Consider the following 17,209-nt stretch of genomic DNA (forward strand, 5'->3'; position numbering starts at 1 on the left):
GGAGAGAAAGCTGGCCCATAAAGTACATATCACAGTTTCTCTTTCTCAGCTTTCAACTGCATGGGAGTTTGTATTTCTATTTCTAATACTCCAGTTCCTCTACTGATACCTTGCCAGGGAGGTGAACGTATCAGGTCAGGAAGTAGACTTCTCAGAATAAAGGATGCCGAACTGGAATGTTTAGTGCACACAAGGTTAGGTGTAGAGTGTGTCATATGAAAGTAATAGGTATACTTTTTTCATAGCATTTAATATGCCTTTATCCTTAAATTTTAACAGGTTTTGATATACAAAAGTATATAAAAGTATACATTTTATTATAATTGTCAACTGTATTTATGTAGTTTTCTCCTGTCAGGTTTCGGAGAGGGGAGAATTTAGCCCTTACTTTGAAAACAAATACACAAGGAAGAAACAAGCTTATTACAAACAAGAAAGTTCCTCTATTACATGTACTGACCCAAAACTTTAGTCTAGTTACTCCTCCTGACGCTCATGTTTAATAATTGGAATAGAAAATACTTTTCTATTAAAAAATCCAAAAGAAATTAAGATGTTGATTTTTCCCCATAAGATCTCTGTTGTTACTGCAGTGACCATAATATCTTCTGTCGTTGCATTTGTAATGGCTTCATCAAGAATGAGATTGCCTCCCAAAGGGTAGACTAGAAGTTCCCCATCTGCAGGCATAGCTTGGCCAGCATCTATCCTCCATTTCCACAACCCACCATGTTTTTTGGAATAATAAGTGTGCTCTTAGTAACCCACGCAAGGGTGGCTGGTGAAACTCTGACCTGGTCGTTTTGCTTCTGTATGATGTTGATTCTATAACTTGCAACCAGTGGCAGAGCTCAAGGGAGGACTCTCCACCTTCCATCCACCCTGCTCTTTTCTGGCCACAGCCAAGAGCTCCAGATTACAGAGATTCTGACTGGTGAATTTGGAAGTAATCACTTCATTTCCCAGGAGGTCCAATTCAGGATATACCTCTGGTTTAGAGTTGGTTGCGAAAGTTATGCAAACCAGCAACGAAGCTGGGAGACAGCAACCAGACGCCATTGCCCTGAAGGCCTTGGGCACAGCCCCAGGAGTGCCTGGCTATGTGGACTTGGAGCTGAGGGCCCTGGGACCGCATGTGACACCACTCCTCAACACACAAGAGACTCCCAGCTTAGCGCAAAATAGGTTTTTGTTTGATTCCTTCCCAGTGTTTACCTAATTTTAAACTCTGTACTCTAATTTGAACAGTTGTTATGTTTGCTCTCAGTAAATCAAAATGAGATGTTCTGAATAATCCATTTGGTACCAATGGAAAAAAAAAAAACCCACTGTTGAAATGTATGATTGTTATTTTGGTGAAAACATGAAGAATAAAATTATTCTATTTGTGACAACCCTGGTTCTGGTTCTCTTTTCTCTCATTTCAAGCTTATAATTCTGGCTTTAAAATTCCAGATGAGTTTCCTGCCAAAACGTACAGTCTCTGTTTGTGCCTGAATAGCTCAGAATATTTTTTTCGTATAAAGGAGAATTCCCTTATTCCATCCAAAGGATTATAAGACCTCAGTGTGTATCTTGCTGCTGAGCTCAAGATCCTTAAAAGCCAGTTTTGGTTTGCTGCGACGTATCTGAGGTTTTTCACTACGTCCAACTCCACCCTTATTTTGTACATATTCTCAGAAGTGAATGCTTTAGAAGAGTGCAAATGCCATGAACACTACTTGGATGGGGTTGTCTCTCAGCCCCTGGGCATCCTGAAATACTCAAGACTGTTTTTGCTTGCGTGAGCAGGTTTTATTGAATTAGGTTCTGATTTCTTGATGAAGGACCTCATCTGTATTGTATTTGCCATAAGCAATGCAATTGATACCCTTTGGACACATCCACAGACTGTAGGCCATGTGATATTGGCCTTTAGGTAAGTCAGAATTGAAATATTACATTTTCCCACCAAGGCGTACCTGACTCTGAGCTCTTGGCACAGAGCTCAACTTATCAATTAGAGAGAAAGGTGGTGATCAGGGACGTCCAATCACTTGTGGACCATTGTGGGCAACATGAAGCCAGGAATCAAAATGCAGCCATTTCGTCTTTGTTCACGCTTTATCATACATGTTTACAGGAAATTTGTAAGATGATTTATCTAATGCTCCAAAACCACATACACTTGCCTCTTCCGCTGGATGGGATGGGAGTCAGAGAAGGGAGGGACTTGCACACTTCTGGCTTCATCTTCTTCTCTATAGTTTTATCATAGATCTGGATAAGAAAGCCAGCTGTCAGTAAGCCTTTCTTCATACTTAGCAACACCATTGTATCTAACAGTGCAGCATCGCTGACACAGCACAGCACAGCTAACAACACCAGTGTAGCTTCAACAGCACAGCACACTGTTTCTCTGCTTATGAGGTGTTGAGGGCAGCAGAGAATAAAGATAAAAACGTGTCCTTGGAGACAGGAAACTTACTATGTAGTTGGAGCAAGTCCTCATGTGACCTCCCGGCACTGGAGTTTCCCTTGAGTAAAATGAGAGTATTGGACACCCTCATGCAGGAGGCAGGATGGAGAGTGGAGAAAGATAGACTCACTTGGGTTCACATTCTGGTTCTAATGTTTGTTTCCAGCTCTTAGACCTCGGGCCACTTTCCCAGTTTCTTTAAAATTAAGCAAATAATATGTAACTTATAAAGATATTAGGATCAGAGGTAGTATATACAGAACATCGAACGTTTCTTAGGCACTTAATAAGCAGTAGCTATTATTATCATTACCTATTTCAGTATATGTGTTAGAAACTTTGTGCCTCCAAAGAGCATCATCTACTCATTCTCTGGGTGCCTATCTTTTGATTAACTTATGTTTCTTTTCCATCAATATCTCCTATTATCTTTAGGGAGATGTGCAGGCAAAAACGAACCTAAATGCAATTGTTTTGCCTCACTATTATTTGGAGTTTAGTTCTGCCTATATTTTTTGAACTTAAGTTATGCTTATTAAGTCTATTTTGTGCCAGGCAGTGTGTGCCATGTGCTGGGAATACAAGAATGACTGGGCGTCTCTGTCTGCCAAGCGCTGTTAATTCTGGTGAAAGAGAAGAGAGAGAAAGAAACAGAATATTTCAATGCAATTTGATCAGTGTTATGCACAGGGTGTGGCAGACACTGTTGGTTTCCTCCCCAGTAGTAGTTCTGTCTTCTTTGTAGTTGATAGAACTCTGATTTTGTTCTGACTGACAGGGTGTCCAGTTAGGTTCTCATATCCCTAGGCTCCATTTATGCTAGGTGTGGCTGTGTGATGGAGATCTGACCAGTAGAGCACATGCAGAGGTCTGATGGAGATTCTGATGGAGTTGTAGTCCTGATAATTTGGGATTAACACAGGGGACTGTGCCCTTCTACTTTTTTCCTATCTTGAATGTGAACATAATGCCCAATGATACAGCAGCCATCTTGTGACTATGAGAGAGACAAGTCTGAGGGAAAGTGTGAGAGAATTCCAGAGATACTAGCCCTGATGCCACTGAACAACTGAACCAATGCCAGCTGCTATCTAGATTCAAAATCTTGTTATGTGAGAAAAATACACTTGCATTTGTTTGAGCGGCTGTGAAGCAAGTTTTCTGCTGCTTGCAATCAAAGACATCCCTAAATGTCTACAGCCTTAAAGAAGAAAAAGTCCTATTTTTTGTATAATACAAAGTAGCTTGGAGGAAGCAGCCACTTTAGCCAGAACATCTGCCCTCTGGTGGATGCAGAGTGCTGGGCAAATGCCCTCTCCTTTGGCAATGAGGAATTTCTTATCCATCGTGTACAGTTTAAAACACTTCTCAAACTGCAATTGATAGAGACAAACAAACAAACAAACAAACAAACTTGTATGAACCTGCCTCCTGAGAGACTTCTGTCTAATTGGAGACATGTTCCTGTACAATCTTCAATGCAATTAGTCACAATATCACCTGAGTGACCCCTTGGGCCGAGGGACCTCACAGTTCCCTCTGACTTAGATCACGCCAGAGCCATCCACAGTCCACGTTTCAGGTTAAACCCTTCCTGCATTTTCCAGAAGTAGGGCCTTGGAAACCCTGACCGTGGCCAGATTCACAGATATGCAGCTGCCAAGACTAACAGACTGGTAGACAGTCTTTTCGCTGCCCTCACAAACTCCCAAAGAGATACCTGTTTTTTCCAGTAATTCACTTTTTTTTTCTCTCTCTCTCTCTCTGTCTCGCCCTTTTCTTTTTCAGGCACAAGTTGAGAGTCTCACAGATGGCTTTGGGGAAAATAACTGCTTGTTCTCAAACATGCTGTTGGGAGACACATTCCTCTCTCTCCTTCCCTCCCTCCTGCACAGTTCCTGGCCTGCCTCGGTCCTGTCTCCAGGAGATCATGACGCTGCAGCCTCATTCTGCAAGTCCCCATACCTTCCAGCAGTCCTGCTGGCGGTCTGGGCTGCTGGCATTTACATTTTTCTTCTAAGTAGCTTGGCAGATAGGAGCCTTTGCCTCTCTGTTTTGAGCTTGGCTTTTAATTGTTGGGCTGAAGGGAACATTTAGCTTTGTGCCCACAAACACACAGACCTTCCATCTCTTCCTCCCATGCCTACCTGTAATCACTGAGGTGTGGCTCAGGGTGCAAAACAAACAACCACAGAGTGAGCTGGTTTGAATGAGAGCCTCATTTGTGGGGAGGTGAGACAGGATCAGCTGGGCGTCCATAGGTTGTGAGTTGGCATTGAGGGCTGGAAAAGAAGCCTTAGGGGACCCATGAGAATGCCGTAGATGTGATCCAAAGTAAGGACAAGCACAGTGTGAGTTCCCAGGTTTAGTTTTGCTGAATTCCGCGCAGGTGAGGAGACCAGGAACTATAAGCAAACACTTAGAGAAAGTGAATTCAGATGTTACCAGTGAAAATAACCATTGGCATAAAAGGCAAGTGGCAGCTGACATTTAGAAGACACAAGGTATGTGTTAAAGTATGGTCTTGTCTGGGTTTTCAAAGGCCCTGAAATAAGTAAAACTGCCCCTAACTAACACTCATTCCTGCCTTTGCCTTAAACTTTCTTTATGTAACCTACTGAGTCTTGGTTTCTTCACTGGTAACTTAAGGTGAAGCATATAAGTTCTTCTCACAGGATTGTTTTGAAACTAACGTAAATCGACATCTTCAAAAGAACTTTATAATCTGTATTATTCCTCACAAGTTAAATTTTTTATTTCTTTTATAATTCTTAATGATTTTTATTAAGGAATAGTTGACAAATAAAAATTGTATATATTTACAATATACAACATGATGTTTTGATCTATATATACATTGTGAAATGATTAGCTTATTAACATATCTGTAACCTCGTATGCTTATCATTTTTGTTGTGAGAACATTTATCTACTCTCTTAGCAATATTCAAGTCTACAATGCATTATTATCAACTACAGTCATCATGCTCTATAATACATCTCTAGAAATTATTTATCCTGCTTAGCTGAAGCTTTGTATTCTTTGACCAACATCTCTCCATCCCTCTACCTTCTTCCCTCTGAAAAATCACCATTCTACTGTCTGCATTAATAAATTTACAACCTTTTTAGATTCTATGTGTAAGTGAGCTCATGCAGTATTTGTCTTTCTGTTCCTGGCTTATTCTACTTAGCATAATGCCTTTAAGTTTATCTGTGTATTTCCTGCTTTTTAAAGGCTCAATAGTATTCCATTGTGTGTGTGTGTGTGTGTTTGTGTGTGTGTGTGTATCACATTTTCTTTCTCCATTCATCTGTAGATTAACACATACGGGTTGATTCCATGTCTTGGCAATTGTGTGTGTGTGTGTGTGTGTGTGTATCACATTTTCTTTATCCATTCATCTGCAGATTAACACGCATGGGTCGATTCCATTTCTTGGCCATTGTGTGTGTGTGTGTGTTTGTGTGTGTATCACATTTTTTTTAATCCATTCATCTGTAGATTAACACACATAGTTTGATTCCATGTCTTCGTTATTGGGAAAATATGTACACATACCCAATAGTGGGGTTGCTGAATCACATGGTAGTTCAGTTTTTATTTTTTTGAGGAATGTTAATACTGTTTTCCGTAATGACTTAATTTACATTCCCACCAACAGTGCACAAGGGTTCCCCTATCTTCACATCCTTGTTAATCTTTATATTTTGTCTTTTTTGGTAGCAGCCATTCTAATAGGCGTGAGGTGATATCTCACTGTACTTTTGATTAGTGATGTTGAGGATTTTAAAAATATAATTGTTGGCCATTTCTATGTCTCCTTTTGAGGGATGTTTATTCAAGTCCTTTGCCTATTTTTTAACCTTACCTTTTTCTTGCTATTGACTTGTTTGAGTTACTTACATATCTTGGAAATTAATCCCTGATCAGAAGAATGCTGTGCAAATATTTTCTTCCATTCCATGGGCTGCCTTTTCACTCTGTAGATTGTCTCCTTTGCTGTAAAGGTTTTTAGTTGAATAAAATCCCATTTGTCTATTTTTGCTTTTGCTGCCTGAGCTTTTGAAGTCATACCCAAAAATATCATTGCCCAGACCAATGTCATGGTGATTTTCCCCTATGTTGTCTTCTAATAGTTTCACAGTTTCAGGTCTTATATTTAAGTCTTTAGTCCATTTCGAGTTGATTTTTGTACATGACACAAGATGAGGGTCCAATTTCATTTTTTTTTTTTGCTTGTGGATATTTAGTGTTCCCAACACCATTTATTGAAGAGATTGTTCTTTCTTCATTGTATGTTCTTGGCACCTTGTCAAAGATCAGTTACTGTAATTGTGTAGATTTTTTTCGGGCTTTGTCATTTAATTAAATTTGTTTTACGTACCTGTTTTTATGCCAGTACCATGCTGTTTTGATTATTATAGCTTTGTAGTATTTTTAAAAATCAGTTAGTGTGATGTCTCCAGGTTTGCTCTTTTTGCTCCAGACTGCCTTGGTTACGCAGAATCTCTTGTGATTCCATACAAAGGATTGTTTTCTATTTCTGTGAAAAATGTCATTGCAATTTTGATTGCATTGAATCTGGATCACTTTGGGTAGTATGAACATTTGAACAATATAAATTCCTCCAATTCATGAATTTGGGTTACCTTTCCATTTCTTTTTGTCTTCAATTTTGTTTATCAATGTTTTGTGATCTTCAGTGTACAGGTATTTTACCTCTACTGCTATATATTTTACACATATTTTAAAGCTATTGTAAATGGGATTGTTTTCTGAAATTTTTTGCAAATGGTTTCTTGTTAATGTATACAAATACTACTTTTGTATGTACAAAAGTACAACATACAAAATGACAAAATGACAAAAGTCATTTGTATGTTGATTTAGTATCCTTCACCTTTACTGAATTTATCGGTCCTGAAAGTTTTTGGATGGAGTCTTTGGAATTTTCCATATATAAGATTACATCATCTGCAAACAGAGGCAATTTTACTTTTTCTTGTCCAGTTTGGATGCCTTGTATTTATTTTTTTAATGTAATTGTGGTAACTAGCACTACCATACTATATTGAATAGAAATGATGAGAGTGGGCATTCATCTTGTTCCTAATTTTAGAATAAAAGTTTTCTGCTTTTCACCACTTAGTGTAACGTTAACTGTGGGCTTGTTATAAATGGCTCTTATTATGTGGAGGTATGTTCCTTCTATACTTAATTTGTTGAAGAGTTTTTATTGTGAAAAGATGTTGAATTTTATCAAATGCTTTTTCTACATCTCTTGGGATGATCATATGATTTTTGTCATTCATTTTATCAATGTAGTGTATTACATTTATTGAGTTGCATATGTTGAACTATCTTTGCATCCCCCCCAAATAAAATATAAATCTCATTTAATCATGGTATGTAATCTTTTTATGAGCTATTAAATTCAGTTTGCCAGTGTTTTTTTAAGGAATTTTGCATATATCTTTATCTGAAACATTGACCTGTAATTTTCTTTTCTTATAATGTATTTGTCTGGCTTTGATATCAGAGTAATGCTCGACTTGTAAGATGAGTTTGGAACTGTTCTCACCACTTCAATATTTTAGAAGAGTTTGAGAAGGATTGGGATGAATTCTTTTTAAAATGTTTGGTAGAAATTACCAGGGAACCCATCAATCGCTGAACTTTTCGTTGGGAGGTTTTTGATTACTGATTTAGTCTCTTTACTTGTCATTGGTCAGTTCAGATTTTCTATTTCTTTATGACTCAGTCTTAGTGGGTTGTATGTTTCTAGGAATTTACTCATTTTTCTGGGTTATCCAATTTGTTGATGTATAATTTTTCAGAATAGTCTCTTAAAATGTTTTTTGTTTTGTAGCATCAGTTGTAATGTATCCTAATTTATACATAATTTTAATTATATGTGTCTTCTCTCTTTTTTCTTAGGTTTGTCAGTTTTGTTTATTTTGCCAAAATATTAACACTTCAGTTTCATTGATATTTTTTATTGTTTTCCTAGTCTCTGCTTTTGCTTTAGTTTTTATTATTTCCATTTTTCTGATGACTTTGGGCTTAGATTTTTTTCTTGTTCTAGTTCCTTGAGGTATAAAGTTAGGTTGTTTATTTGAGATCTTTATTCTTTCTTAATGTAGGAACTTATGGCTATACATTTCCCTCTTAAAAGTGATTTTTGTTGTATCTCCAAAGTCTTGGTATATTGTGTTTCCATTTTTCTTTGTCTCACCATGTCTTTTGATTTCTGTTTTGATTTCTTCTTTAACCCATTGGATGTTTCAAAGTGTGTTGTTTAATTTCCACATATTTGTGAATTTCTAATTTTCTTTGTTACATATTTCTAATTTTCTTTCTGTTACTTATTTCTAATTTAATAGCATTGTGGTCAGAAAAGATACTTGCTATGATTTGAATCTTCTTGAATTTGTTAAGACTTCTTTTGTGGCCTAAAATAATCTATGCTAGAGAATGTTCTGAGTGCACTTGAAAAGAATGTATATTGTACTGCTCTTAAAAGGAATGTTCTGTATACATCTTTCTTTTTTAAATTTTTAAAATTTTTGTGGGTACATAGTAGGTATGTGTATTTACAGGGTACATGAGATGTTTTGATACCGGCAAGTAATATGAAATAAGCACATCATGAAGAATGGTTATCCATTCCCTTAAGCATTTATCCACTGAGTTGCAAACAATCCAATTAGTCACTTTAAGTTATTTTAAAGTTTATAGTTATTATTGACTATAGTCACTCTGTTGTGCTATCAAATTCATTCATTCTTATTCAGTCTCATTCATTCTTTCTACTTTTTTGTACCCATTAACCATCCCTACCTCTTGTGCAGCCCCCCAAAACCTTTCATAGCCTTTAGTAACCATTCTTCTACTCTATGTGTTCATGAGTTCAATTTTTTTGATTTTTGGATCCCACAAATAAGTGAGAACATGCAATGTTTGTCTTTCTGTGCTTGGCTTATTTCTCTAAACATAATGAGCTCCAGTTCCATCTATGTTGCAAATGACTGCATCTCATTCTTTCTTATGGCTGAATCGTACTTCATTGTATATATGTACCACATTTTCTTTAACTATTTACCTGTTAATGGACACTTAGGTTGCTTCCAAATCTTAGCTATTGTAAACAAACATAGGAATGCAGACATCTCTTTGATATACTGATTTCTTATCTTTTGGTTATACACCCAGCAGCGTGATTGTTGAATCATATGGTAGCTCAATTTTCAGTGTTTTAAGAAGCCTCCAAACTCTTCTCCACAATCGTTGTACTAATTTACATTCCCACCAACAGTGTACAAGGTTTCCCTCTTCTCCACATCCTCCCCAGCATTTGTCATTGCCTGTGTTTTGAATAGAAGCTATTTTAACTGGCTAAGATGATATCCCATCGTAGCTTTGAATTTCATTTCTCTGATGGTCAGTGATGTTGAGCACCTTTTCATAAGCGTGTTTTCCTTTTTTTTTTTGAAAAATGTCTATTCAGTTTTTTCCATTTTTTGATCGAATTTTTAGATATTTTCCTGCAGAGATGTTTGATCTCCTTATATATTCTGGTTATTAATCCCTTATCAAATGAGTAGTTTCCAAATATTTCTCCAAATCTTGGATTGCCTCTTCACTTTGTTGATTGTATCCTTTGCTGTGCAGCAGCTTTTTAATTTGACATGATCCCATTTGTCCACATTTGCTTTGGTTTCCTGTGCTTGTGGGGTATTGCTCAAGAAATTTTCACCCAGACCAATGTCCTGGAGATTTTTCTCCATCAGTTTCTTGTAGGAATTTCATGGTTTGATGCCTTAGACTTAAATCTTTAGTCCATTTTGATTTGATTTTTGTATATGGCAAGAGATAGCGCTCTGGTTTCATTCTTCTGTATATGGATATTCAGTTTTCCCAGCATCATTTTTTGAATATATTTTCTTTTCCCCAGTATATGTTCTTGATACTTTGTCAAAAATGAGTTCACTGTAGGTGTGTGGATTTGATTCTGGTTTCTCTGTTCTGTTCCATTGGTTTATGTGTCTGTTTTTGTGCCAGTACCATGCTGTTGGGTTACTGTAGCTCTGTAGTATAAATTGAAGTCAGTGATATAGTTTGCCTGTGTCCCCACCCAAATCTCATCTTAAATTGTAGTTCCCATAATCCCCATGTGTCATGGGAGGGACCTGGTGGAGGTAATTGAATCATGGGGGCAGTTACCCTCATGCTGTTCTTGTGGCACTGAGTGAGTTCTCATGAGATCTGATGGTTTTTTAAGGGACATTTCCCCCCTTGGCTTATAATTCTCCTTGCTGCTGCCATGTGAAGAAGGCCATGTTTGCTTCCCCTTCTGCAGTGATTGTAGAATCATTGCAGGCCTCCCCAGCATGTCGGTGGGGCCTCCCCAGCCATGGTGAACTGTGAGTCAATTAAACCTCTTTCCTTTATAAATTACCCAGTCTTGAATATGTCTTTACTAGCAGTGTGAGCACGGATTGATACAGTCAGGTAATGTGTTTCCTCCAGTTTCGTTCTTTTTGCTTAGGATAGCCTTGGCTATTCTGGGTCTTTTGTGGTTCCATATAAATTTTAGGTGTTTTTTTTTTTATTTCTATGAAGAATGTCATTGGTATTTTGATAGAGATTCCTTAGGATAGTATGGGCATTATAACAATATTGATTCTTCCAATCCATGAATATGGAATACTTTCCCATTTTGGGGTCCTCTTCAATTTCTTTCAACAGTGTTTTATAGTTTTCATTATAGATATCTTTTATTTCTTTGGTTAGGTTAATTTCTAGGTATTTCATTTCATTTGTGGCTATTGTAAATGGAATTACCTTTTTATGTCTTTTTCACATTGTTGACTGTTGGCATGAGAAATGCTACTGATTTTTATGTTGATTTGTGTTCTGCAACTTTACTGAATTTAGTTATCTGTTCAAATGGTTTTCTTGTGGAGTCTTTAGGTTTTCCCAAATATAAGATTATATCATTGGCAAACAAGGATAATATGAATTATTCCTTTCCAATTTGGGCGTCTTTATATTTTTCTCTACTCTGATTGCCCTATCTGGGGCTTCCAGTACTATGCTAAGTAACAGTGGTGACAATGGGCAACCTTGTCATGTTCCTGATGTTAGAGAAAAAGCTTTCAGTTTTTCTCCATTCAGTATGATACTAACTATGGGTCTGTCATATATGGCCTTTATTATGTTGGTGTATGTTATTCGATTCCAAGCTTTTTTAGGGTTTTTAAAATGAAGGGATGTTAAATCTTATCAAATGCTTTTTAGCATCAACTGAAATGATCATATGGTTTTTATCATTCTTTCTGTGGATATGAGGCATCACATTGATTGATTTGCTTATGTTGAATCATCCTTACATCCCAGGGATATATCTCACTTGGTTGTGATGAATACTCTTTCTAACGTATTGCTTAATTCAGTTTGCTAGTATTTTGTTGAGGATTTTTTGCATCAATATTAATCAGAAATATTGACCCATAGTTGTCCTTTTTGATGTGTCTTTGTCTCGTTTTGGTATCAGGGTAAAACTGCCATCATAGGATGAGTTCAGAAGTATCCCTTCTCCTCTGTTTTTCACAATAGTTTGAGTATAATTGGTATGAGTTCTTCTTTAAATGTTTAGTGGAATTCATCAGTGAAATCATCAGGTCCCGGGTTTTTCTTTACTAGAAGACTTTTTATTACAGCTTCAATCTCATTACTTGTCATTGGTCTGTTCAGGTTTTGGATTTTTTTTCCTGGTTCAAGCTTGTTATATTGCATATATCTAGGAATTCAAACTTTTTTTTCTAGATTTCTCAATTTATTGACATATAGTTGCTCATAGCAGTCACTAATGATCATTTGAATTACTGTAGTATCTGTTGTAATGTTTCCTTTTTCATCTGTGATTTTATTTATTTGGATCTTCTCCCTTTTTTCTTAGTCTGGCTAAAGTTTGTCAATTATGTTTATCTTTTCAAAAATCTGACTTTTTGTTTCATTGATCTTTTGTATTTTTAATTTCAGTTTCATTTATTTCTGCTTTATTATTATTATTTTTCTTCTACTAATTTTAGGTGTGGTTTGCTCTTTCTTTTCTAGTTTTATATGATATGTTGTTAGACTGTTTATTTGAAATGTTTCTTCTTTTTTATGTAAACACTTATAGCTATAATATTTCCTCTTAGTACTGTTTTTGCTCTATCCCATAGGTTTTTGTATGTTGTGTTTCCATTATCATATGTTTAAAAATATTTTTCAATTTCTTTCTTAATTTCTTTATTGACTCACTGGTCATTCAGAAGCATATTGTTTAATTTCCATGTATTTGTATAGCTTCCAAAATTGTTGTTATTAATTATTAGTTTTATTTCATTTTGGTCAGATAAGATGCTTGGATATTATGTCAATTTTTTCTTTTTTTTTTTTTTTTTTTTTTTTTTTTTTGAGAGGGAGTCTCGCTCTGTCGCCCAGGATGGAGTGCAGTGGCGCGATCTCGGCTCACTGCAAGCTCCGCCTCCCGGGTTCACGCCATTCTCCTGCCTCAGCCTCCCGAGTAGCTGGGACTACAGGCGCCCACAACCGCGCCCGGCTAATTTTTTGTATTTTTAGTAGAGACGGGGTTTCACCGTGGTCTCGATCTCCTGACCTTGTGATCCGCCCGCCTCGGCCTCCCAAAGTGCTGGGATTACAGGCGTGAGCCACCGCGCCCGGCCTATGTCAATTTTTTCAATGTTTTCAAACTTGTTTTATGACCTAATGTGTGATCTTTCCATACGCTAGGGAAAATAATGTATTCTGCAGGTCTTGGATGAAATATTCTGTAAACATCTATTAGATTCATTTGGTCTAAAGTGCAGATTAAGCCTGATGTTCCTTTGTTGATTTTCTATCTAGAAGATCTGTCCAATGCTGAAAGTGGAGTATTGAAGTCTCCAGCTATTATAGAGTTGAAGTCTATCTCTCTCTTTAGTTCTAATATTTCCTTTATATATCTGGGTGCTCCATTGTTGGGTGCATTTATATTTAACATTGTTATATCGCCTTGCTGAAATGACCCCTTTATTATTATACAGCAGCACTTTTTGTATGTTCCTATAGTTTTTGTCTTGAAATCTATTTCCTCTGGTATAAGTACAGCTGAATTTGGTCTGGCTTTCTTTTCTGTTCTAACAGAACGGCACTGAGGTCCATGCCTCACAGTTGCTCTGTTCTTCCTCCTCAGAATCCAGAGATACTCTCTGAACCACACCACCACTGTTGGGGGTTAGGGAGGAGTGGTATTGGTGATTCAGGGCAGTTTTTTCTATCTTTTCAGTGCCTCTTTCAGCAATATGAAGTTCAAACCAGGTACTATGAGTGCTCACTCGACTTTTGGTTCTTATGAAGCTGTTTTTTTGTGTGTGTAGAGTGTTGTTAACTTTGTGTACTTGCAGGGCAGGTGGGAGATGGAAGGGGCAATCATTGGAGCTTTCTATTCCACCATCTTGCTCTGCATCTCTTCCTGTGTATGTCTTATATGTCCATTGGTCACCCGTTATTCAAGTTTGCTGTTTCCTTATTGATTTTCTGTCTGGATGATCTATCCATTGTTGAATGTGGGATATTAAAGCTCCCTACCATTATTGTATTTCTGTCTATTCCTTCTTTTAATTCTGTCAATATTTACTTTATATATTTAGGGGCTCTAATTTTGGGTGCATATATATTTACATTTGTTATATCCTCTTGTTGAAGTGACCCTTTTATCATTATATGATAACCTTCTTTGTTTTGTTTTACACTTTTTGACTTAATGTCTATTTTTTTCTGGTATGAGAATAGCTACCTTTGCTCTTTTTAAGTTTCTATTTTCATGGATTATTATTTTCCATCTCTTACCTTTTAGTAGATGTGTGAAAGCTGAAGTGAACCTCTTGTACATAGCATATAGTTAGATCTTCTTTCTGTATCCATTCAATCATGGTATGTCTTTTGATTGGAAAATTTAATACATTTACAATTAGTGTGATCATTGATAGCTAAGGACTTAGTATGCCATTTTGTTGTTTTCTGATTGTTTTATGATTTTATTGTTCTTCCTTTCTTGCTATCTTCTTTTGTGATTTAATGATTTTCTGAAGTAGGAAGTTTTGATATCTTGTGAACCTAGTATAGAACTTTTCTTGGTGGTTACCATGAGGCTATCATTTTATAACATCCAATTTTAAGCAGATAATAACTTAACTTTTATCCCATACAAAACACTGTACTTTTACTTCTTATCCCCACATTTTATGTTATTAATATCAACATGTACATATTTTATATATTGTGTATCCATTAAGAAAGTATCATCATCATTATTATTTTAATACTGTCTTTTAACTTTTATTCTAGAGTCAGAAGTGATTTATGCACCATCATTAAAGTATTCTGAATTTTACCATATTCTTGCCTTTACAATGAGTTTTCTAGTTTCATATGTTTTCATGTTTCTAGTCAGCATACTTTCATGTCAACTCAAAGAACTTCCTTTAGCATTCTTGTAAGACAGTTTTAGCAGTGATATACTCCCACAGCTTTTGTTTGTCTGGGAAAGTCCTTATCTTTCCTTCATTTCTGAAGGATGCTCTTGCCAGGCATATTATTCTTGATTGGCAGATTTCTCCTTCAGAATTTTAAATTTATTATCCCACTCTCTCCTGTACTGCAAGATTGCTGCTGAAAAATCTGCTGTTTGTCTTCAAGTGGTTCTATTTTACGTTTCAAGCTGCTTTTCCTTGTTGCTTTCACAATTTTTTTTTTGTCTTTGACCTTCAAAAATTTTATTATAATGTGTCTTGGTCAAGATCTCTTTATATTTAATCTATTTGGTGCTCTGAGAGCTTATGAATTTGAGTGTTCATTTTCTTCTCCAGGTTTGGAAAGCTTTCTCTGATTACGTCTTTAAATAAACTTTCTACTCTTGTTTCTTCCTTTATCTGTTTCTTCTTGGATTCTCATATTGCATAAATTGGTTAACTTGATGGTGTCCCATAGTTCTTATAAACTTTAGTCACTCATTTACATTGATTTTTCTTATTGTTCCTGTCAGTGGGTAATTTTGAATGGCCTGTCTTAAGCTTGTTGATTATTTCTTCTGCTTGATTGAGTCTGCTGTTGAATCTCTCTATGAAGTTTTTAAAGTTAGTCATTGTGTTCTTTAGCTCAAACCAGAATTCCTTCTTTTTTTAAAAAAATTTTTTAAATCTATTTGTTGAACTGCTCAGTTTATTTATGTATTGTCCATGATTTCAATTAATTGTCCTCTTGTAGCTCATTGAACTTCTTTAAAATGATTATTTTGAATTCTTTGTCAGACAGTTAATATTGATTTAATTAGGGCTGGCCACTGGTGCTTTATTTTATTTCTTTGATGGTGTCATATTTCCCTGATTGTTCATAATCCTTGTGGCCCTGCATTGCTGTCTGTGCATTTGAAGAATTAGGAATTTATTGCAGTCTTTAAAGACTGGATTTGGCAGAAAAAGCTCTTCACTAAACAGTCTATCCAGAGATTCTGGGCAGGCTTTCTAGCATGGTCCCCAGGAGGGCTTTCTGTTGTAGTCCTTGGCCAGGCTGTCCTGATGCCTGGGTCAGCGAGTGGGTGGTCCTGGCCCCCGGATATGTGGGATTAAGCCTGGGTTCTGGGTCCACAGGGGTCTGGCCCTGGGATGATCCACCAGAGTGAACTTGTTGACTGGGTTCACAGGGTTGAGCCTAGAGTCTAGGTCCATAAAGGTGATCCTGAAGCCTGAGTCTATGGGGCAAGCTTGGGTCCTGGATCTTCATGGGACAGTGTGACACTAGAGTCCATTGGAGTGGACTTGTTAACTGGGTCCCAAGAGGGGTCCTAGATCTTGGGTCCACAGCTGTGGGCCTGGATCTTGTATCAGCAGAAACTAACCTGGAGCCTGAATCTTCAGGGGCTGGGCTGGCAGTGAGATTGGCCTGAAGCCTGAGTCCATCAGGGATGGCCTGTTGGGTGGGGGAGTGGGGAGTGGGCCTGGAGCCTGAATCTGTGGGGACAAGCCTAAGTTCTGGGTTCACAGTGGTGTTGGCCTGGGCTATGGAGGCTGGCCTGATATTCAGGTGGACTGGGTTCTTTGTCAGTAGGGGCTAGTGTGGAGCTAGGGTTATGGGTACTAGCATAATGTTAGGAAGGGTCTAAAGACTGGGTTGGTGAGTCCTTGCCTGGAGTCTGAAGCTAAGGGGGAAGTCTACAGCTGGGTAGATAGGGGCTGGCCTGGTGCTGGGGGGTGGTTTTGAGCCTGGGGCTGTTGGAGCCAGCCTTTTGGTAGGGTGGGCCTATGGTCCTGAGAAGGTCAACAGCCTGAGTTTTCAGGAGCTGGCCTAGGACCTGGTGCCACTGGGACTAGCCTAATGGTGGGTCAGGCTCTGAGACTGAGTCTGAGGGGGCTGAACTGGTACTGGAGTGGGCTTGAGACTGAGTCTGTGGGCTGGAGACTGGAGCCCACTGGCCGGGAGTGGGACTGACCTGGAGATGGGTTGTGGTGTTCTGACTGGTGCTGGGTCCTACTGGGGTGTGCCCCTTGCTGGAGTCTGAGGCAATGTTCCATGCTCACATCACTCTTCTCCCCCCAATTCAAAGGGTATCTCTCTCTGCTCTATGGGAGGGTTGACACAGATAATGCAAAATTCTCCTTTCTACTGTTTTCAATGATTTTGTTATTTCTGTGCTATATCCA

This window comes from Macaca fascicularis, chromosome 2 (genome assembly GCF_037993035.2).
Source record: "Macaca fascicularis isolate 582-1 chromosome 2, T2T-MFA8v1.1".
Lineage (NCBI taxonomy): Eukaryota > Metazoa > Chordata > Mammalia > Primates > Cercopithecidae > Macaca > Macaca fascicularis.